This window comes from Syngnathus typhle, linkage group LG5, assembly GCF_033458585.1.
Source record: "Syngnathus typhle isolate RoL2023-S1 ecotype Sweden linkage group LG5, RoL_Styp_1.0, whole genome shotgun sequence".
NCBI classification, from domain to species: domain Eukaryota; kingdom Metazoa; phylum Chordata; class Actinopteri; order Syngnathiformes; family Syngnathidae; genus Syngnathus; species Syngnathus typhle.
Window position 1 is genome coordinate 4783533 of NC_083742.1, and position 23761 is coordinate 4807293.

Here is a 23761-nt window from a genome sequence, read left to right on the forward strand (position 1 = left end):
CAAAAACAGACTCGAAAACGACAGGAACCAAAAGAGACATGAAGCGTGACGACGACAACGTTACGACATCAGGACCCAAAAGACATCAGTAAAACAACGTTCTGACGGTGCGCGAGGGGCAGACTGGACTTATATACACGACAGATAACAAGAGGGAGGTGAGAATAATCAAACTAATCATGGGCACACATGAGGGGACGGGCGAGCACACAGACAGAAACCATGACAACAGACACATAGTGGAACGGCTGGGGACGAGACGTGACAAGATCCTATTCCAACCATTATTATGTAATATTTTGTTTGAACCCTATCACTTTTTTGGGGCTCGAATCAACTTAGAGTTGTGTTACTTTGTATTTTGGTGAACCGTCATGTCGACAGTTAGGTCACCAGGTGAAAGTATCTGTTCTGGGAGTACAAAGGTTAGCACACCTTGATGTGCAGTGGCAACCTTACTCTATTCCAGGGGTCACCAACCTTTCTTAAACCGAGAGTTACATCCTGGGTACTGATTAAGGCAAAGGGCTACCAGTTTGACACACACTTCTGAAATAGCCGATTTGCTCAATTTGGCTTTCACTAGGTGTTATTATTGTCATTTCCAGTTCACACGTAAGTGTGATTTTAACAAGAATAGCAAAAATTCAGTACAACCTTGGTTTTTGACCACAACCCGTTCCAGAAGGCGGTTGGAGAAGCGAATCCGTCCAATTCCGAATCTATTTTTCCCATTACAAATAATGGATTTTTTTTTTTAATCCGTTTCAAGACAAAAAAACCCCGCCTTTTTAAAGCATTTTTTCATTTGCGCATATTTGTCCGATCGCGCAACTGCAGAGCGCCACCGAACGCGCCACCGTTGCGCGTCGCCCACCGTGCAACTGCACCGCGCTGGTCGCATTATTGTAACAGAGCCGTCGGTGAAATTTAGAAAATATCTTTAATGTCCTTATGTACTTTCCAAAATTTAAGTGGACCTAAGTGCGCAGGGAGTTTAATTTTGTCCGATCGCACAACTGCAGCGCACCGCCGAACGCGCAACCGTACCGAGTCGCCGACCGCGCAACTGCACCGCGCTGGTCGCATTATTGTGACAGAGCCGTCACTAAAATTTCGAAAATATTTTAAAAGTCCTGATGTAATTTCCAAAATGTAAGTGGACCTCAGTGCGCAGGGAGCTTAATTTGATCCGATCGCGCAACCGCAGTGCGCCGGGCGCTCACTGTCGCATTGCTTTAAGAGCGTCTTAGGTGTTTTAGGATGGCTTTACTGCTCCCACTTGCTTTCTTTGGAGGCATTATTAGGGGTTAATATAATCCTCAAAGTAATGAAAATACAATAACAATAGAGTCAGTCGGCATCCGGGCCGTGCGGTTGGGCTTTCTCGGGTCCTCCCGGCTCATCTCGCGAGGTTCGACACCCGAATTTTGTTCGAAAACCGAAGCACAAAAATTTCGATTTTTTTTTTCGAATTCCGATTTGTTCGTGAACCGGGACGTTCGAAAACCGAGGTTTGACTGTAAAATAAATAGATGCAGCTCACTGACAAGTGCCGCTATTTGAGCTCATTTTAGAACAGTCCTGCGGGCGACTCATGCGGTCCTCACGGGCGACCTGGTGCCCGCGGGCACCGTGTTGGTAACCCCTGCTCTATTCATTTCCCCCTAAACTGTGTTGAAGGTTCATCAGGGATGCACCAGTGCGCATGACCACTGGGAATTTCATATTATATTATTATATAATAATATTATTATATAATAATATATTATTATATAATATTATTATTATTATTATTATATATATATATATTATTTCATATAGTCTAGTATATAATATGAGGTATCTCAGGATAAGCGTTTCAATACCTGTCTGTTTATTTATTATATATCCGTCCTCAGTAGCAGATGTTTAGGCAGTAAACTAGTTTTATTTGTGGCTCAAAGTTTAATGAATAAATACAAAACGTTTTATTTTATGGCAGAAAAATAACATCAACTGGGCTAGTTTGTATGGCATTCTAGGGACTGACAGCACCAGAGACAAACAGGAGATTACTCCACAAACAAAATAATAAACATGAGATGCTAACTTCTACACTTTTTTTCCCATTTGAAATGGCTATTTTTATTCATAACAAAATACTCTATTTAGATATATGGTTTGTAAGTTATGTAAATTCCCTGCTGCAAAAAAACCTCCATCCCTTTAATTAAGGTTTTTGCAAATAAAACTTTTATAGTCATCAGATAAAACGAGTCTTCAATATGATGTGTGATATTTGATCCGAGAGAAAGCTAAACAAAGGTAAGTATAGAAAGTAAAACTAAAATAAAACACAGCTAAGCCTTGATTTTAAGAGCTTCAATTCCATGCAACTTTTCGTCTAACGCGGTATCGTCATGGAGCCCAATTCTTTTCTTCATAAATACAATTTACTACTAACCTTAAAACATTTGGAAACCAACATGCAACCATTACATAGATGGCAATCTGTAAGGGCTGTTTGAGCTTTATAACTCCTTATGCTAATAGGATCGGACATCCTGATCGCTACCCGGAAATGGTGAGTGGACCCCATTAAAGTGATGCATTTCTGAGACATCTTAGATTTCTCAAGGAAGCAACGGACTAAAGATGTAAAGGGCAATATGGACTATTTTAAACATGGAAGTTAAGAACGACTTTTGGGATTCATTTAAAGTCATGAACGTATGCAATGTTTTCATGTAATGTAACATCGCAACATTACATGTCACAGTTTATAGATGCTCGCTGTTTCAGAGATCGAAAATTTCATTGAAATAACGTTTCTTTTGAACTCGTAGTTCTTTTTTTACCTGCTATTGCTCTATTTTGTTATCGTTCGGTGAGCATGGTTTTGCTGCAGTAAAACCATGTCTATTAGTTTTGTGTTCTGATGTTTGAGTCCAAATTCATTTTGGTAAAGACTTTTTATAATTTTTAATTATGAACAATGATATTATTCCCCAAATGGAAATACGTGTTTCATGGTACGTGTCTCCCTATTGATATTTCACGAGACTCTCGTATCTTTTTCATCGTTCTGTAAATTCCCTCTAAAGTGTGCAGCCAGATTTAAGAGTTGTTCGCTGGGTGGGCTTGATTAGAACAGTATCTGTCCAGATTCTGCCAGGCTGGCACGGAGAGGCCAAGCTACTCAAATAACAAGCTGACGTTGCCCTCGGGTGGCCATGCGTAACCTCAGCCATCTGTGAGTGAAAAACAGGGAAAGTGATGGACTGATAGAAGTGATATGAATGTCGGAGAGAGATTCCAGGCTCTACTAATGCATAGTTGCTGGTTGAGGATTTCAAAGAGTGAGGTACTTAGTGTACATTCAATATCTGATGCTTTAAAATCATGGTTGAAGCTTCCTCTTGTGGCATCTTGCACAAACAATGCTACCATATGGCACCTTCTGTGGGTAAAGTGATTGTATTGGAAAGTGACATTTACTGGTTGAACACTTGGAAATTTTACAGACATTTGGCTTATTTGTTCAGGCTTTCCTCAAATTAAAATTCCAAGACTTTTTGCCCAAAGGCAATTTCCTTTGACTGTCTCCAAGAGAAAAACATGTAACATATAGTCTACTGTATTAAACTTCTTTAGGACTCTGTTTAATAGTCTGTTGCATTCCTTACTATTAATTTACAGCCATAGTAATTGGGTGGATCTCTCTCCTTTTTGTATGTACCATAACATGGGATGCTTAAAAGGTACAAAAAAGTTAAAATATCACATGCGTTCCATGCATCAGTTCTGATTGCAAATCATCCATCCAACCTCCTTCTCATCGGGGGATTCAAGAACTGCCCGAGAGAAAGGCCTGATACAGTACTGAACCACTGCAATAAATGCCAGACAGAGGATTATGGTCTACATCTAAGGAGGGAGATATATGGGACATGAGCATGTATGTTATTTGATGAGGAGCTGATAGAGCTGGAGGTTGTGGAGGTTTATAGGTGAAAGGTTAAAGATGCAGCCTTTCTTTGTCAGCACACAATGGGCCATAGCAGACCAGGCTCCGGCTGTATTGCCTCCTTCTTAAAGCTTTCTTAGCCTCGGGCCATAATGATCAATAAGATGTCACGAGGATTAGCAAAAGAGACCACACACTGGTCATTTTCAGTACACAGTGCTAGCTCAGAGAACTGCATGAACTACGACAAATCATGTCCTCATCTCGAAAACATTCGCCTGTATTGAATAATTTAGCAATAAACCATGGTAACCAATTGTAATTTTTAGTTATTTTTAATATTGTATGGGCTGAGCGAGTGAGTTAAAGAGGGACTAAGGGAGCAAATAGACAAGCTGAAGGGTAGCGACGTTCTCTTGTTCTGGCACAAACTTGGCTAGAATGTTTGAGACAAAGTCCTTTGACATGTTAAATATAGCCATCTGAATTCACGAGTTCTAGTCTTGTAAATATTGTCAGTTCAAATCCTATTCATCTAATTACACTTTGATCGAATTGGGACTAATTGGTTTATTTGGTAGAAAGTCAACATTTGTGAGGGAATTTTGTTTATGTTCATATCTGTCACATATCGTTGACTAAGATCTAATGAAATTGAAATTGTTCGTGGTACAAATTTTCATTGGATTCCCCCCCAAAATAATTTGTAACAAAGCCTCTAAATCACAGATAGGCCCGGGGGCCAGATACGGCCCGCCACATCATTTTATGTGGCCCGCGAAGACAAATTGTGCATCAAATTCGTGTGTCATTACTAGAATTGCAAATTGTCTTTACTTTTAATAATATACTATATATTTTTAATATTTGACCAGTTTTTACTCGTCTGATTTGAAAACGAGTTATTTGTCAGTTTGTTTTGTAGGTTTTACTGTGTATAATATGAGGTGTATATCAAAAAAACATTTGATTCTAAAAAATGTATTGGGTGCTCATACATTGATTTGGGTTGACAGTCATAATGGCCGTCCGAAAGAAGCTATGACTACAATGCGGCCCGCGAAAAAAATTTGTTTGACACCCCTGCTCTAAATACATACATGTTTTTAAATACTGTTTTGTTTCCTTGCACTATTACATATTTATCACTGCTGCACTTTATACTTATTTTATTTTTTTATATAGTATGTTATTTTTATTCAACCGCAATATCACTGCATTGTTGTAAGCTGTATGCAACGGAATTTCGTTTTGTCTGCACCCTGTGCAGACAAAATGACAATAAAGTTTGTCTAAGTCTAAGTCTAAGTTGGAGTTTCGCCAATGTTAAAGGTCTTATATGTCAGAATCAGTTTTTTCACTTAGCCCTAAATGAGTCTGAAACACAGTTCAGGTTTTACATCTATGTGGTTTATTGTTTGCATACAATAGCTTTTGAAAGGCAAAAGGCCAGGACATTTGAGTCAGTGCCGTTTTTACATACGATAGATTCATGACTCATTCAAGTACTTAGCTACCTCAGGGTTGCTACACAGCCAGTTAATGCAGAAAAGATGTCTGACTCTGCCAACACACTTGTGTCTTGGGCAAAGCTAAAACTTCTCAAACTGCCTCAATTTATTTTTGGTGGAGAAAAAACAATATTTTGGAACCAAAAGTTTTAGGGTGCATTTTGTGAATTTGATCATCTTAAGGTTTCACACACAAATATAGTACATTTCAAGGTTTTAAGTGAAACAAACACACATAAACATTGGTCAGTCCCCCCTCGCAGTTGCGAAATTGCAAAGGATTACCATGGAGGTAGAGTAAAACAAAAGCATTTGGTGTCCAACAGAGAGCCACCCGGAGACCGTAACTTTGCACTTATCAGTCTGCCATAGGGTGATCGTTAGGTGGTCGGGAGTTCCTGAGTGTCACTGTGAGGAAAAAAAAAGAAAGAAGGACCATTTTTCCTCGAGGGCGACTGTCGTGGCCGCCTCGTATGGAAGTGCACACAAGCAGCCGTACCTACTTTGTCATTGAACATGTGCAAAAGTTGAGCTGGTGTGTGGCATCTCATAGATATGTCTATTACTGAAAAGGCCCCACATTAAAGTTTGCTTTTAAAAATATCCACCGTTTAGCTTCTTAAATATAACATGCATTGGCTTTCTTTTCACACGGTTGTTATCGCATGAACCCAACTCTCCCAGCGTTAACCCCGTAATCTAGTGGTCTCGCCGATGCAGCTTTCCGGAAGCGCACCCCACATGACTGCATTCGGGATCATCCAACGCCAACTAACATCGATTTCCGGAGTTTTGTCCAAGATTTCCCGACATTTTGTGTCGAAAACTGAATGTTGAGTCCTGTGTGGTCGACTTCCAGGGTTCTTCTGTATTTTACTCTGCAATTACATCTCTCTGCTCTTTTACGACTGGCATTAAAGGATGATCGCACACAATTTGCTTCCTTTATAAACATGTCACACAAAGAAATGTAAATTATAATTCTATTCCTGGTCGTCCTCCTGCTTCTTTTCCCCAAAATGTTCACTTTCTTACAGTTTGGTGGTGGTCCAGATGGCGGCCAAAAATCTCTTACATTGGCCCTTATTCTGTTGGTGTTTTAATGTTAATATCGATCGTCAGCGGAAATGGCAACTTCTTTGCAATGTGGGCAACTTCTGATTTAGACCACCCCCAAATAAATAATATACCAAATAGGGTGTTCAGACATCAGTATGACTTGAACTTGACATTTATTTCATTCACGTAACCTGTTAGATCCAGATTCCTTGTAGTGGGAGGTCGCCATAAACAGCAGCCTGTCCGCAGCCTGTTTGCGTGTCATATGTCAGTATAAGTGTGTCTATTTATGGCGGGCCACCAAGGCACGTGTATGTTTGAACAGAGGTTGTGTGGGTGAATGCTCAAGGGAAAACATATGCTAGTGTTGACTATGGGGCGGAGGGTGGTTGTGGTGGCAGGGGACAGGTGGTGTGTTTTGGGTCATGAGGTGTACAGCTGTTGATAGAATGGTACACTGACACAGATAGGGGGATCTGATGCTCTTAGAGAACACACCACACAGCTCTCTGAATATGAATGATGGAGTCACCAGGCAGCATGTATAAAAATGAAGCTCAAGTCTCCAGACTTTGCTTTAGACAACAGTGGAACAATTATTGAGGTTACAGATTCTTGGGTGCATCTTACTTGACCCCGCATGAAGAGCTGCTGCCAGGGATGTGGGTCCTCTGAAAAAAAATAATTTAGGACACTTTAGTGCCACAGTTTGAAAATACTGTACTGTATGAGTCCAATAAAGTATCAGAACATAGTTGATCTCTTAAAAGAGAATGTCCTAGTTGTTTGAAGCTCAGTTAATTTTTTAACAACTGTTTAAGTAGATTTAACCTTCTATTAACATCAACGGCAAATTCATCTTGTTCAAAACTCTGTTAACTTTAAACAGTAGCACTATTAGCCATGTTGATTCATTCGAGGGTCGAAGGGTTAACTCGCTAACCGTTGCTACCATGCACTCACCGGCAAATGTAAACAATAATACGTCATTGTATTGATATTTTTTAACTTTATTGACAAACACTGTTGTGTTTATACAGTAACCAGTTACGTGGAGAATTTTGGTATTATTTACATTATTTGCAGACAGACATCAGGGTTCCCGTCGGCCCAACACCACTCTCCGTTTCAACTCGTCATTGGCGACCCGGGAGCACACACCCTAGCTTCAAACATACAATAATTACGTTTTCTTAATCCGCAGAAAAAGTTTTGCTTTTTTTTCCCCAAGTACACGCCCTGGGTGCACCTGACTATGGAGGACCAAAAGTTGGAAGTTTAACAGCCACTATGGCATAGCACATTCTGCCAAATTTTCAAACATGGTGAGAGTTGCACCTGCAGGAAAACCAACGTGCTGGTTTTTAGGATTGAGTGCATATATACTCGGTACAGAAAGAGAGCTTCTGATGTGCATGTAGCAAAACAAGAAGCAAAAGTTTCTTCTTTTTGCCGGTGTTCACTTGTTTGTTCAAGTGTCACTCCTGGGAATTACTTGTTTGAATAAGTCAAAAGGAACCACTTTCTTCATTTCCTAAGCCAATGGAGCAACTTCAGTTATCATAACCCTCGAGTCCTGCAATCTACAGGACAATCAAGCACAACACAACTGTAGATTTCACATCTCTTGGTGAATGATTTTTGCAACAGTACTAGGGTATGGAGCACAGAAGTCTTTGAGGTTGTGTAGTACAATGGTTACATCTCTGGTGTAATGATGCATGCGCTATGTATGGATATGATACCTGACTCTGGAGCTCTTTCTTTTTTTTTTTAGTTAAGAAAGGACAGAGTGACGTACTGACAGAGTGTTTTAAAATAACAAGTACGGACGGACGGAAAGACGGACTATTGATTAGATTATTTACAAGGAAGGGCTGACGATGACGGAAGTGTGCCCAGGTTGCGGACGGATGGAGGATGGCCTGGCAAATTTTGTTGAACTGCCTATGCAGTGTCTCGCCTTGCTTGCGTACTGTGAGCGTGAAGTAGCCTGAGAAGCAAAATGACAAACTAAGACACCACTCTGTGGAACCAATATTACTTACTCGCATTTTCCTATTTTACAAAATGTACAGTATGCACTTGTTTGTCTTCCACTCTGCATTAACTTAAATATTTGTTCCCTTGATAAGCATTTGAATATTGACAAATGCTGACCAGTGTATGCAAGTTCTTGTGTCACTGTTTGATAAGCAGAATTGCTTGAATGAATGTTGATTATTTACTCACCAAAATAAACTAATCACATCAAAATTTCTCAATAGGGAGGAGTCTCTTGGGTTTTATTTTGTTTATGGAATAACATTTCTTTGTGCATCTTAATTTGGAACTGAACCATTGTCCTGTCTCATCAAGGCACCAGAAACTACAGGACTGTCTCAGAAAATTAGAATATTGTAATAAAGTTCTTTATTTTCTGTAATACAATTAAAAAACGACAAATGTCATACATTCTGGATTCATTACAAATCAACTGAAATATTGCAAGCTTTTTATTATTCTAATATTGGTGATTATTACAAGTTGATGGAGGAGATGAGGATAGACAGTATTGTCATCATTACATTGACAATAAAGCTGACTTTGACTTTGATTAAATTGTCAGTGTAATTTTGCAATTCATCACCACAAGTAAAAGCATTTTACTTCTAACTTGAATTAAATTGCTATCTTTCTAATTGTAGGCTTTTACGGGGACCATTCACTAGAGCCGGAAAATAATGACAGCATGGGTAAGTCATTCACCTATTTACCTATCCACCCACCAACCACTTCCTTCCTTCCTTCCTTCCTTCCTTCCTTCCTTCCTTCCTTCCTTCCTTCCTTCCTTCCTTCCTTCCTTCCTTCCTTCCTTCCTTCCTTCCTTCCTTCCTTCCTTCCTTCCTTCCTTCCTTCCTTCCTTCCTTCCTTCCTTCCTTCCTTCCTTCCTTCCTTCCTTCCTTCCTTCCTTCCTTCCTTCCTTCTTTCTTTCTTTCTTTCTTTCTTTCTTTCTTTCTTTCTTTCTTTCTTTCTTTCTTTCTTTCTTTCTTTCTTTCTTTCTTTCTTTCTTTCTTTCTTTCTTTCTTTCTTTCTTTCTTTCTTTCTTTCTTTCTTCCTTCCTTCCTTCCTTCATGCCTTCCTTCCTTCATGCCTTCCTTCCTTCATGCCTTCCTTACTTCCTTCATGCCTTTCTTCATGCCTTCCTGCCTTCCTACCTACCTACCTACCTACCTACCTACCTACCTACCTACCTACCTACCTACCTACCTACCTACCTACCTATCTACTTAATCTCAATTCCAGGCAAGGCTTTTAATGACTATTCTTCTCCATTTTCACGCACCAAAAAATCCCCCAAAACCATCCATCATGGCAGGTACAGGGCAGCCTCATAAAGGCAGCATCATAAATGTACTGACTGGGTAACACATCCATATGACATCCACAAGAGGGGAGTATACACTAAAAAATAATGCCTCTTGCACAGGTCAATCTCCATCTTCTTAAAGCTAGAATACAAAAGGCAACTGAAGTAAAACAATAAAAGATAGTTATGACATTCATATATTATTTGAAGTGTCAGAAAAAAAAGTTACTGATGTGCTAATTGTTTCCTCTGTAAGTGCAAACTTACATTGCGGGATCAAAAGATGCCAAAAATGAAAGAGACTTCGAACAAAGAGGCAGGGGTGAGTTGATGGTCCAATGTTAAGGTCCAGGTTCAAGCGAAGTTCACCCAGGACTCCAATTGCTGCCATTGCAGCGCCAGGTGGCACATAGGAAGGGTCAGAGGTTGAACACAGTTCAAAAAACGCTGACCTCAACATGACTTGCTGCCCCGATTGTCTGCAGCTCTTCTCCAGCCTTTCTCATCACTCCCTCTATAAACGCGCGAGAGAAGACTCGAATGGGTCGGGGTGAAAAAGTGGAAGGAAGTTAGAGAAGAACTATTCAACCTGCACACCGAGTGAATAACCAGCATTGTTGTGTACAGCAGGAGGAGTCGTGGATTTATGAGGCCAAACCCGATGTGGTTGTAAACTTGACGAGTTGGGCTTGTGGCCGTGGCGACTCACTCTCTTGCTATTGGCTCTATTCTAGCCTTAGGATGCCTCAGTGCATGCATCGGGTAAGGGTGATGCGCAGGTCAAGGGGGGCTGAGGAAGGCCTTGTAAATGTTCTAACAGGGGTGGGAATTCAGAGACCCCCATTCAGTGACTAGAAACCTAGGTCAGGGGCCAAATAGCTGCGTTAGCAACAGCTGTTTTGTTCTAGATTAGCTTGCAATCATCTAAAAGTGAGATCATTTCCATCAACTGTTTATATGACCTTTTCTCAGCAGGTTTGCCCGCAATATTTGAGATGACGGTAAGTTCATTTAAGGTTTTCAATTGACGCTCTGAAATTTAAGCTGTTTTATGAGGGGGTGGGGGGGTTAAATGAAATCCAGCCGATAACAACAAACAAGTCTCATTCATTCATCAATTAAACTAATCAAATCCAAACAAAATGAAATAAAATTTAAAATAGTGTTGTATAATGCATATTTGTCAGGTTTGTTCATGGGTTTTGTGAATGACGCACGCACGCACACACACACACACACCTGCATGCACACACACGCACACACACACACACACACGCACGCACACACACACACACACACACACACACACACACACACACTTGACAAATAGAGGGACGTCAGGCTTCTTTGGTGACTACTTATGTTCCATTGTTAATCATTACCAGCTGCCCATACTTTTCAGCCTTCATTTTTTTTGTCCTTTTAAAATGTCACAACCATGTTTTGCATTTTTACACATCAAATCTGCATACAGTTTGTGTGGTTTCTGGGAAATGTATAACGTTATACATTTGCAAAAATATCACTTCTTTATTGATGCGATGATATTTATCAATGTTCACGATACGGTTAATATGATAATATTTCGTATTGTATGATCTCTTAAATTTTTAGGATTATTTGTTGCAATGGTATCATATAACTCATTGAATCATTATTAATCTGCACAATATGTGCAGCTCCAGTTGCTTACTTACACGGTCAAGGGCTTCTGCTGCACGACATGTTTTAGGCCAACAGAGGGCGGTAGATGCACACTGGATTTTTATGCTACGCATGCGCCCACGTGCCACCTGGAACTCGACTTCCATATGGAAGTACTTGGCTGCAACCCAGTTCACGATTTCCCTTTGTCTTCTCATATTTGGGTTGACTTTTTATGTTTGAGTCCAAAAGTCATTCAAGATCACCAACCATTTTCATGTAAGCGAAGCAGAAGAGTACTCAAATGTTTTGCTCAGATCTCTTTTTGCTTTACTGATCCTGAACCCTAACCCTTACACTCACACTTTTTTGAATGTTTTGCGGTCGGTCAGACTTTTAAGTGTATTTTTCTTTGACTGATACTTATTATTAATTGTATTATCTATTGAATGGTTCATATGCATTCACTCACTGTACACTGTCTATATCACCAACCTTTTTGAAGTTGGGAGCTACTTCAAGGGCACCGAATAAAGCAAAGGGCGACCACTTTGATAATACACTTCTGAAATAACAAAGTTACACAGTGTACCTTTAATTTTATATTTTTATTAATGATATTCTATGTGAAGACCCTGAACATTAATGTTAGTGGGAAGCCTGGCATTGCATGCTCTTCACCAGTGTACTGTAAACTATTTTTAGAACTGGCCTATGGCCGACTGATGTGGTCACTGCGGGCGACTGATGTGGTCGCCGTGGGCGACCTGGTGCCCGCGGGCACCGGGTTGGTGACCCCTGGTCTATATGATATTAAATATACCTTTCAGGTAAATTTAACATCAATTCTGTATTTAATTATTAGAATTTCTTTTAATCTAAGAGTTCTGTCTATATGCCATTAAACGAGAAAGAAAGAAAAGATTGTTGAAATGAAATACATGAAGTGACACTAAGTGGCTTTATTTAAATCAACGTTGTTCCGATTATTGAATTAATCAACAGAAAGAAAAGAATATACTATGTAGGTTTTGCTATGACGGCAAGGGCTTTTGTTCAGTGTTTATCTATACTTCATGAGGCAATTAATCAAAGATTATCCACATGCAATTACGTACACACATGAACTTTTTATAGGTTCTTATCATAAGACATTACACACATACAAATACATAGTATTTGTGTGTTTTTTGTGTTATTATTATTTTGACTATTATTATTTCATTTCAGCGCACATTGTGTTTAATGAATGTATAGATGCAGTAGCTAGTAAATGCAGGAGTTAAAATTCTGTATTGAAGTTGCAAGTTCTGCATCAACTATAACAGGCATGACATCTTGATGTTTGCGTATCAAATTTTGTATAAATATTTTTCGGTAATGGACTAGTGATATTCTCTGCGCTAATGCAAAACTTACACTTATACACATCTGGTGCAGTTGATGATTTCGATCTTGTGTTGCATAGCAGAAACCAATACTAACCCGAGTAATTCTGAGGTTCAATTAGTAATCCAGCTTTGATGAATGGAAACCAATATAACATGTCTAGGTCTTGATTGTCCTGGTCCGAGGTCCTGTTCTAGACCCAAGACCCACAAATATCATATAATTGTAATGACATCAGCAAGACTCACTTTTCAAAGACTTAATTTAAATGAAACATCAAGGATACTGTAGTTATAGCCATTTAGCTATTCTCTATAGGCTTTGTTATAAAGATATCGTTTGAATCTAATACTAAAACAAATATATATTTTCATGTCATCAAATGCAAAATGCAAAATGAAGCTTGTGATCATCAAGGCAAATACACATCTTCTATTGTGTCACATTTTCTAGGAGGTAAGGCACCACTATATTCTCTTTTCTTTTAGCCATATTTTTACCATCATAGCATATTATCAATGCTTCTGTTCAGTGTCACCTCCTCAGGGATGGGATCTGGCTCTCTGAGTCATTTTACCGCAGTTTGCATTCATTGATCAATGAGTTATTCTCATATAAACCCACCGACAGCAATGAATGTTTATTGCAGCATTTACAGGTGCAGCCAAAATGTCTGGCTCCTCAAAAATAAATTCTTCTTCAGGAGGCAACCATTATAAATCCAGAAGAGGTGAAAGGCTCCCAGTGTACTTCAAGATCATGGAACATGTGCTGTGGTGCCCCTCAGGGTACAGTCAACGGTCGATGGTTTTGGCTGAGTTCAAACTCACCGACAGCGTTGAATGTTCACTGTGGACACCGAGACAGATTTTGGGCCTCACCATTGCTGTTGGATCGATTGCAGATTTCTAACTGGCCTCATAAGTTTAACACACACAATCACATTATTTTGCACCTGAGTGACAGTCCGGGTCTGAGTCCCTTGATTTTGAGGGTCTGATGATACTGAATTCTGATCCGATCCCTCGGCAGTGTATTAAGCAAAAAAAAAAGGGTGCATCGAGATTGTCCATTTTTAATCAACAAAACTATCCCAACATGAAACGTTTTTTACAGCTAGTGGAGCAGTGTGGCTTAAACCAAGTGTAGACATTAGTTGAGTAAACACAGCTCTTTCTGCCATTCCCCATGCTCAATTTGCACACACTGCAAATCTCGGTTATATATAGTGTGTATATATGTATATACATATACATATATATGTGATATAATAGTAAAATATTTACATACTCGAGACATTATCAATGTTACATGACACTAGCTTCACGTTAGCTTCCCACAACTACTACGAGAATGTTCCCCCACTAGCAGTGTTTACTCCTTGTTTCCAGCCGTGTTGCACTGTTGCGTCGAATAAAACCTGTACATCCACATATTTTTTCTTTTGGCAATATTTCTGTACGTCTATATTATTTTGTTGCTTTGTGACCCTTAAAATAATTCTCCCCCCGATTCTGATCAGCTGAAAATGATGTGATTGGATTCATTTTCTAATTAAATGATCGGTATCAAGACATTCTTAATTCGTACTCACAATCTTTGAGAAAAATTGAAAAGCGCGACTGAATTTATTTCCATTGGTTCCAATTTTCTTACTGTAGCTTCAGTTTGTCTCAGACAAGTGGAAAATCCCACAGTAGCTTGCCGGTTGCCACACAGACCACTTGTTTTAAAAATGTCTGCATTTCCAAATTTAAACGATGTGGTGTTTGTAAACTTGCCACAGTATCGGTTCTTTCTGTGATATAGGTTCAGCTTTCATCAATTGGTTGACTATGGAAGCCTTCAAACTTAAGTGCTGTTTATCTTTCTGCTTGTGTGTTTCTCTTGGCCTGAGAGGGCAAGCCATGTGCCAAAATTGGTTACCACCCATGCTGGTGTTGAGGTTTAAATGACGTTGAGAGCAAACCAGAGGGAATGAGGAAGATGATGATGCATAGGCTCTGGTTTCCTTAAAATAGCTTCTCAGATATGGTGATAAACTCGCTCATCATCATTTTATCTTCGTCCCCACCTTCTCCAGAGTTATGAGCACCTCTGTCTTCAGTCTCCTTCTGCCTGCAGCAAAAAGAGGGAACAAAAGAAGGGGAAACATCTGAAATAGCATGAATAAAATGGCAGAACATGTTGTCAGTCTGGCTTGGGGAAGCAGTGGAATTAATGCTTCTAAGTGTGATCAGAGAATGTGGCTGTGCCCCACAGCTTAGTGCACTGCAGCGTTGTGCTAGTTAGAGATTACTGTTCCCTTTACCCTGCGCTGAACCTCAGCTTCTGCACTGGGAGTGCGCCTTCCTGTGTTCGCTTCTTTGAGGTTGGAAAATCATGCAGCCATGTTTTATTAATGCTCTCAATGTCTGTCTATCTGCACCTCTGCTACAATACACTGTCTTCCTCCTCCCTTCTTGACTTGGTTCCTTCAGCACCGATGAAGAAATGTGGAACACTGTACTGTTTGTTCTCGATCCTCTTTTGTGATAAATTTAGGCCACTTATTAAGTAGTGAGAATTATTATTTTTTTAATTCACAAGTGAAACCTTGTAGGAAGTAAGCAATGCCAGTCATTGTCATGAACTTTGTTGCTGCTTTGCCGGGCTGCTGTTTTGATCAGTCTGATGAAAGAAAAGAGTATGCCAATCAGAAGCTCTAATGTAGGGGTCTTCATTGAATATACATTTTCAGAATAAAACCTTGCACGTGTCCTTGCTCACTGCATTAAATGCAGCAGAGTCTTCAGTGTATATAAATTCTTGGAGAAGGATCTTCCCCAAGAAAATCAAATTAAATGAAATAAATTAAATTAACTAAAGATCTCACACATTTGTTTGCAGCTTTAGAGTAAAACTTGTGGACTGTCTTTTTATTTTATCTCCACATTGCTCCGTGTTGCCACAAGAATGCATCTCCCCACATTTCCTAGTGCTGTGTGTTTCCATTCACAGACAAGTAATGAATTAATAGTATTTCAGTCCCTCTGGCTTAGGGTAAAGTGGACTCGTTGGCTGTGTGCCAGAGATGCACTTCAGTTTTTTTCCTCCTCATTCTCAAATAGCGCTGTACTACCTCCCGCTTTCTTTCATGTAAATAAATTGGTTGCTTAACTTGCTACTTTCTAATGGTTAAACATGGCAATTCTTTCTTGTCGATGTTAATACTGACACTAGGTGCCATCCCGAGAAACTTAGAAAAATTGCAAAAGTATAGTCGCGTGTAAAAATAGCTGGGCAAGCATGAGCGCTTGACAGGGCTTGAGTGAAGAGTGCAACAATGTGACTGAACTAGTGTGAACCCTGCCTCATCAGCACATTCCAGGGGTTGGACAATGAGAAGAACACAGTGTACTCTGTCGTGTTGCCGGCCGGTCTACAACCAGGCCTCCATGCTGCTGTATTCAAAGCTGTCGCAAACTGAAGCAAACATTAATTAAGTCATTACTTCATAAATTGCACTCTGGATTTTGCCTCTTGTGTTAAAGGTATGACCACGGTACTGTGATAGAGCTAACGTACTGTAGGCAATCTGTTTTGATTTAGGGAACACCCCGCCGCCCGGTTCAGCACCACTAACAAGATGAAATCTTTTACTTTTCTGAAAACAGTCAGCATGCTAAACAGCATCTTACCTACAAATACATTCACACCCACATGCACTACACCTTCACATACACATGATTAATAACAAAACTTGTCATATATGTAAATACACTGGATAATGAAATGTCACTTTTCTTACAGTTATGCTTTGACAGTTAAAGTTGCCGGTTATTGAGCCCATGCAATCTAAAAGAATTTCCAAGGCAATGAAAAGCTAGGCAGCATGAGTAAAACGTGATTAGGAAAGATGCAAGATGACCACCTCGCTTCAATTGGTACAAACATATTGTCGTAGCCTTATCTTAACCATAACTACGTAAGGTGCCTGCTTAAAAATACATAGGCTCGGTTGCTCGCAGCAAATTACACACGCTATCCCATCAGTCCACATTTCTTCATCTTCTCCTAATGGAAGTACACAGTAGTATAGCATTTCAATCACCAGCTTCATAGCCAACTCAATTAAATTCAACAAATGTGCTTTAATTATTGAAGTACAATCGGATGTTTAATGTCGCTCTTGTAGTAATGTGCGTTCAATTTAGTATATCCTTTTTCACTGTCAAATCGCAAAGTGGAATAGTAAGAAATAAAAACGCAGATGTGAAATGTGAAATTTCTTAGTAAATCATAAAAAAACTGAAGATTTCTTTTGGTTTAATGCTTGTTGGCATGTTTTGTAAATTGATATAGAAAACTGGATTTTTATGTAGATGTACTTTTATCGATGATTGAATTTTGGTGAAATCATTTTCCAGTGCTCATTTCGAGTCTATTTAACTGTTCAGAGTCAACGGCAGAAGAAAGTGGCCCACTTGGAGACTGGTATCAGAGGCTAGCCTGGCCCTGCTCCAGTTTATGGACTCCTTCGGGCTGACTGCCAAGCTTTTCCAGAATCACCCAGCCTCCACGTGCCATGGATCATCCTGCCAAGGATGCAGGGATTCACCAGCAACCTTGACTATAGCCAAGCTCTTTCTCCACTGTCAGCCCGCTTCTCAGCATTAACCTGCGACTCTCAATGATGGCAATTTCTTCGAATGTGGCATCCGCAGTGATTCTAACTTACCTTTCTCTGCTTGTCTTTTCCTCAGCTCATCCTTGTAGCTGTCAGTATTCTTGCCTTTTCCTCTCTGAAGCCCCGTCTGTTTACAGTCTTTTTTTTTTTTTTTTTTTAGTCAATATCGTTCGTACTGTGCACCTTTTTGAACCCGGTACAGAAGCACTTGATCGTGTCAATCTGGCTCTCATTGACTTATCCACTTGTGCCGTACGCCTGAGAGAACTGCATTGCATGTCACACTCCTCGCTCCTCTCCAAAGCTTTGTCGGCTCATTTCATGAATGCTGAGGCTGATGAATATGTATCGCACGCTTTTTTCACTGTAGTTTGGAGAATTTCTAACAAGTGGGATGAAAGCGCCCTTTTGCAGGGTGTCGTCTGAATTTAACCGTGACATTTCTCTGGAGTCCGCAAACATTTTCTTTTTCATCTGCAACAGACTTTGACGTGCAGATTGGCCGCACCATGCCGTAGGACGCTGCCTCTGTCTATGCTAGCTAATATTATCGCTTTTGCGATTTAAAAATGTTAAAATCACTGGGATACAAAAAGATAAACCAGACTGTTTGATTAGGACGTTACTTTACAGCCTAGACTGTGGCTCAGTCTTATTTTGGCCAAATACCCAAGCAAAAAGAGCAGTTATGAGCACGGAAAGGTTTGCTGTTTTTTAGAAAAGACATGGCTTTTTTTTTCTTTTTTAATATAAATATTAGGGCACACCCCAAAGCCACCAGTATAGTTCCTAAAACTATGATGTTTCAAATGTTGCTATTGGTCTGGGGAAACAACCCACACATATTTAGCCCCAATGACAGGCACTGTTCCTACCTTCTATTTGACTCACTGAGACTACATCATCTCCTATTTTGTCTCTGCAATGACAGCCATACATTTTTTTAAAAACTGAAGATGTAGTAGAGTGTTGTTTCTGCATCACACCAGCAGGGACACTGTGTCCTTAATCCACTGCAATGTGCTTTGTGTTCTGGTGACCTGATTAACTTTGCCTAAGCTAAGTTAAGATCATCGTTTTGTCCCAGTATTACGACACACATGGTCTTGTGCTCTTTCAAAGCAAAGGCTCAAATCGTGACACTGGAAGTAAATGAACACTGCGATGGTGAAAGTCAGTTAGGTTGAATTTAGACGTTGATCCTCTGCATAGAACTTTGATGACTGTTGAGGCCGGTGCTTTTCTGAGTTGCTCAGAGACTTAACCCCCCCTCCCTGGCACCTTCCTCCTCTCTTGCGGAGGAAAATCTCTGCTGAATTCATGTCTTCTTTCAGATTTCTAAGAGGCGTTAAACCTTTCTGGATTAAAGGAGGTAATCTGACAGGCAGAAGATTGTATTAGCCAGAGTGTTGGCAGAGCTTTTAATTTCTCCTCTCTTTTCATTTCCCCCCCTCGCGGCCCGTCTCTCCTGCTGACCTGCTAGATGGTATTATTCTGTCTTTCTTTTGAATTACATAAAAAAACATCCACATCTTCATGACTGTTCACGCGCTTCTGCCTCTCTCTCTCTATCCCACTTTTTCAGAATCTCCCTTCTTATGCTTTCCCCCTACCTCTCGCTCTTCTCGCAGTGACAGCATACTTATGTGAACCCATGATTTATCATTTGCTAATCCGTGCTGATTATGGAGCTTTCCGCACAGTCCTTATCTGTTGCTGAGGCCGCTTTTCACTCTATAGTTGCCAATTATCTTTCAGGCTGCCTGCAAACAGACTTGTCTCTGTCAGCCAGCTGCAGAACTGCCACCAAACCACTTATATTACCATATGTATATAAAGGACATGTGTGGCTCCCCGACAACTGACTTAAGTAAAGGCATTTTTGTCTTGAGTACATGAGGTAATTGATGGATAGTTCAAGTTTGGTCTATTTTGCTTTAGTAATCTGCACTATCATCTCAAGCCTTCATCGTTTGCAAACTCAAAGAGCATGAAGAGTCTTTACTTGTTAACACGGGAGTTAAAAAAGCCCAATTCTGTCATTCAAAGTTTGTGATTATCTTATTGTTTTAGAATTCATTGCTGTAAAAGGTAAGTGTTATCTTTTTGCTCGTATTAATTAGACATGGCAACACGGCATGACTTAAAGTTTAGATTTGTTAGCATTAAGTTCAGAATTTTGCTTGCGTGACCAATCTACCACTGACACTTTGGTCTGACAGCCGGAGTGGCAATGTCCTCACTGTGACTCATGCCACACTTCTTGAAGTCAAGGCTAGTGAGAACATGAGGTTACGGTGAGTAAGGCCACGCCTGTGGGGAGGGTATGCAGATCATGGTGCGCTCAGCTGATATGCCGTCCAATTGTCAGAGTAATGGGAAGTGACGTGCACATCAGAGCAATGTGGGTCAGAGCGCCAGACGACCGGCCCACGGCCTCTAGCTGCTTTATTAGGCAGGCAATGTCTGATCTGCTGTAGCTCGACCAGACGAAATTCTCTAATCGACCCTGATATTCAGTGAACACACATTAGCATCTTCCCTCATGCTCAAAAACTCACTTATATCACCGAGAGGCTTGCGTATTTGTATTGCAAAAGATTCAAATGTTGAATGTTAAATTATTGTTGAATTAATCATTGTCATTAATATACGTACAGTGTTTTGGAATAAACATGACCAAATACAAATGAGCCAAAATTGAGTACCAGCACTTATTTTTTTGCACTTTTGCATTTTCCATGGCTCCTCTGCCTAATAGTTCAGTTTTTTTTTTTTTTTAAACACAGAAGGCATATTTTAAAGCAGAAGGCTTATTTATTTATCTTGCAACGTGGACTGGATTCTGATTTTTCAGCAGGCGAAAATGGGTCGGATCGACTTTGAGCCTAATAGGATTCCCATGACATGGTCAGAGGATGGTGTCTGGAGGGGAGGAAAAAGCCGGGGAGGGAAAGGTTCAAATATAAAGACGGAGTTGGGAGGGAGGAGGCAAACTTTTGCCAATGTTTACTTCGCACCTGTACAAGTACATTGCAGCCAGAGAAAAGTGACACACGGGGCCCTGGAAGTCTGCTGGCATTTTCTGCTAAAACAGTTTTTTTTTTTATGGCTGGGGAAGATGCCGAGAGGAGTTCAGTCTCTGTGAATCTGCCACAGCCTCATCAAAGGCAGTAATTTCCTGTTCATTTTTGGCTCCCATCCCCCAACTCAGAGCTCTTGTCTGCTAATCCCACCCTAGCACACAACCCCCACTCCCACCCGCTCCCAATCCCCACCCTGGGCCCCCCTGCTGCTGTCCTGCCTGCCCGTGCTTCAGTTTGCTGCACTCCCGGTCTGAGGACTGCGGTGGGAGGCTATATGCTTTGTGTCCAGGGCTTGCAGTTCAGTTGAGCACTAACAAATCCTCATTGTCCCATGCAAGAGTGGTGTCAGAGGAGACAGTCAGTTGTGTGTTGTGTTTGGGAGGGGGAGGGGGTCCATTTCTGTCTGGTTTCTATTCAAATCCAGGTACACACAAGCCTGAGAGGGAACAAAGCATGTAGAGGGGCTTATAGAGCGTCAAGCATGGGACCAAAGTCCTTCGAGGGCTCAGCTGAGTCCTAGCAGGGCTGAGGTGAAGGGTCACAGGAGCTGCTTACACAACTGCTGCCCTCTCTGAACTAAGCACACTACATTAGCTCTACGAGTGATGCCGGGAGGTCCTGTCATCTGAGGCACAGTCAGGCATAACATCAAATCTTGGATACTGAGCTGGCGATGGAAACCCAAATAAATAATCATCATCACACAAGTTTGTCAATGACATTATTTGGTTATCTATTTGAAGTACTTCAATTTAAAAATATGATCACGCTATCACTTTACCGGTTTGTGAAGAAAATACCCCCCCCCCCCCTCCCCATTTTTCCATTTTTAATCAAGCGATATATAACATATGAGACTTTGAGTTTGGCCGCCACTGAAAACGGGTCTGTGACATTACCGGTGATGTGGGCTCAGATGAGTATCAGAATGGCAAGACTCTACATGTGCAGGTATTTTACTTTGCTTTCAACTCGGAGGATAGTATGCACATAGAGTTATCATATATGAATACTTGTTTTTCCATAAAGGATTTGTGTGTTGGCATTAAGCCTTTGTATGTTTGCAATAGCTTGGTATACTGGTAGGCTGTAGGGATGTTTTTGTTGCTGTCATTACTCTCTTATGCACTCAACCTTTTGCAGTGGATTAAGAGATTTGGACAAGAGCAGTCCAGAACAAAAAAGGCCACATAGGAAAAGCCATCATTTCCTCTCACTAAATACATTCCAATGACTTCCCATGTGAGTTGATGGGGGAAAACCAAGGAAAGAACGAAATATAGCCTGTGTAAAAACGACATTCTCTCCTATTCATCATCTATCTATAACCACCTCTCAACTTAGACTTCCTATTCTGCATTTCCCCTTGTATGCGGATTTAGAAACTGTGGCAAGAAATCGATTTTTGAATATGTACTCTCACTGTTTCAGAATGGTATGCACTTGAAAGATTTAAACCAATAATTTAAGAAGATTAATCTTATCTCCAAATGGTATGCAAAGCAAGTTTACAGAAAAAAAGATCTACTTAACTTTTGGTTGCGCCTGATACTGATATGATGTTCTACTCTTTTCCTCAGAAATATTCTATTGATAAATGCTAGTTAAACACATTAATTCCTGCGCAACTGATGCACACGTCTGAACGAGGTAATTCCAATGGAACCAAAGGATTTTTTTTTCAGTGTTAGAGAAACAGAAAATTACAAGGAACACATTTAACCCATCTTGATCACCAATGGCTGGGGATCCCCTCCCATTGCAGGAGCAGCTGGCTGCCCTGTCCCGCCGCTTCAGCCTCTAATGGCTGACCTACCCTGTCTGGATTGCCCCGCTCGCTTTTGTCTTCTGTCTGGCTCAGTTCCTCCCAGTCAAACATAGCTACTGCCTGCTGCAGTCTACATTCCCACAGAGCAAACACTAAATCACACGCACAACACACACACACACGCACACACACACATACACACATGCACACACGCACACATGCACACACACTTTTCACACTCGGAACACTTTGTCCGCCATGCACAATCTCTGTCTCGTTGCGCGCTCACATATACATTCTTCTCAAAGTTCTCCCTCACACAGTCGCTGTCTGTTTTCACTCTCACGTAAAAAACTGTACACTCTCACACACATTAAGATCACACAACATGCCACTATTTTGCTGGAAGTAAAAGTGTTAAAACTTATTTTACACACGTTGTTTAAGAAATAAAATGTCGTATAAATTTCAGTGAAACATTATAGAGTGCACTAAAGTCAGGCAAATAATTACAACATGCTAAAGTGCTGACGACATGCATTATCAGTAAGGTTTTTAGGGGAAAAGAGAAGGTCAATCAGTTCAAATACTTACCGGCAATGGGGCCAGAAGTTGGACAACAGCAATCTATGTTGGTTGGGTAGTGGAAATGGACAACACTTCCATGTTCGGGGCCAGTATGGATGAAATGGATTTAATGCGTTCCCTCTCTATCTGTATGTCTCAACCAGACACATGCACAAACACACACAGGAGCACAATCCTACCATGCACTCTTTCAGTCCGATCTTCCTGCCGCCAGTGGGACCTCAGCCAGGAGTTTGCAAATACAAATGGCTCACAAATCTCTCTCTCTTTTTCTCCCTCTCTCCCTCCCTCACGCCCTCCTTCTTTCCCTCTCGCGCCTTCTGCACAGCTACATAGATAAACAAGAAACCACATTCCCACATGCATCCACCCCCCACTCTGCACAAATTCACACACTGACATGCACACGTAGTACACACGCATGCACGCACGCACACACACATACACGCACACACACACACAAATGACAAGACACAAGTTAGGAAACTGCTCCACATTTTCCTGCATGCACTATATATGAGGTATATGATGGACAGCAGCACACCGTGTCATGTGTACAGCAAGGGTATCTGGGATTGGCTGGCAGCTTGAGGGAGCCCAGCGTGCTGTGATTGGTTTGTGCTCACATCAATAAAAGTAGAATGCTTCTCTATTGAATCACAGTCACCATGGGTGGAGTCTGTGATATGGCGCTAGAAGAAAAAGGGGAAAACATCAAGAGACTTAAGAAAGTATGATCTTACTGCAGA

At 40.7% G+C, this 23761-nt stretch overlaps 1 long non-coding RNA gene across 1 annotated transcript; it reads right to left on the reverse strand.

Moving 5' to 3' along the window:
* Positions 1 to 13960: 13960 nt before the first annotated feature.
* On the reverse strand, positions 13961 to 23545 carry LOC133154366 (uncharacterized). The gene is made up of 2 exons (XR_009714462.1): positions 23019 to 23545; positions 13961 to 15019 (listed from the first exon to the last, which is right to left on the reverse strand). It is a non-coding gene; the product is annotated as an uncharacterized LOC133154366 (long non-coding RNA).
* Positions 23546 to 23761: the final 216 nt, after the last annotated feature.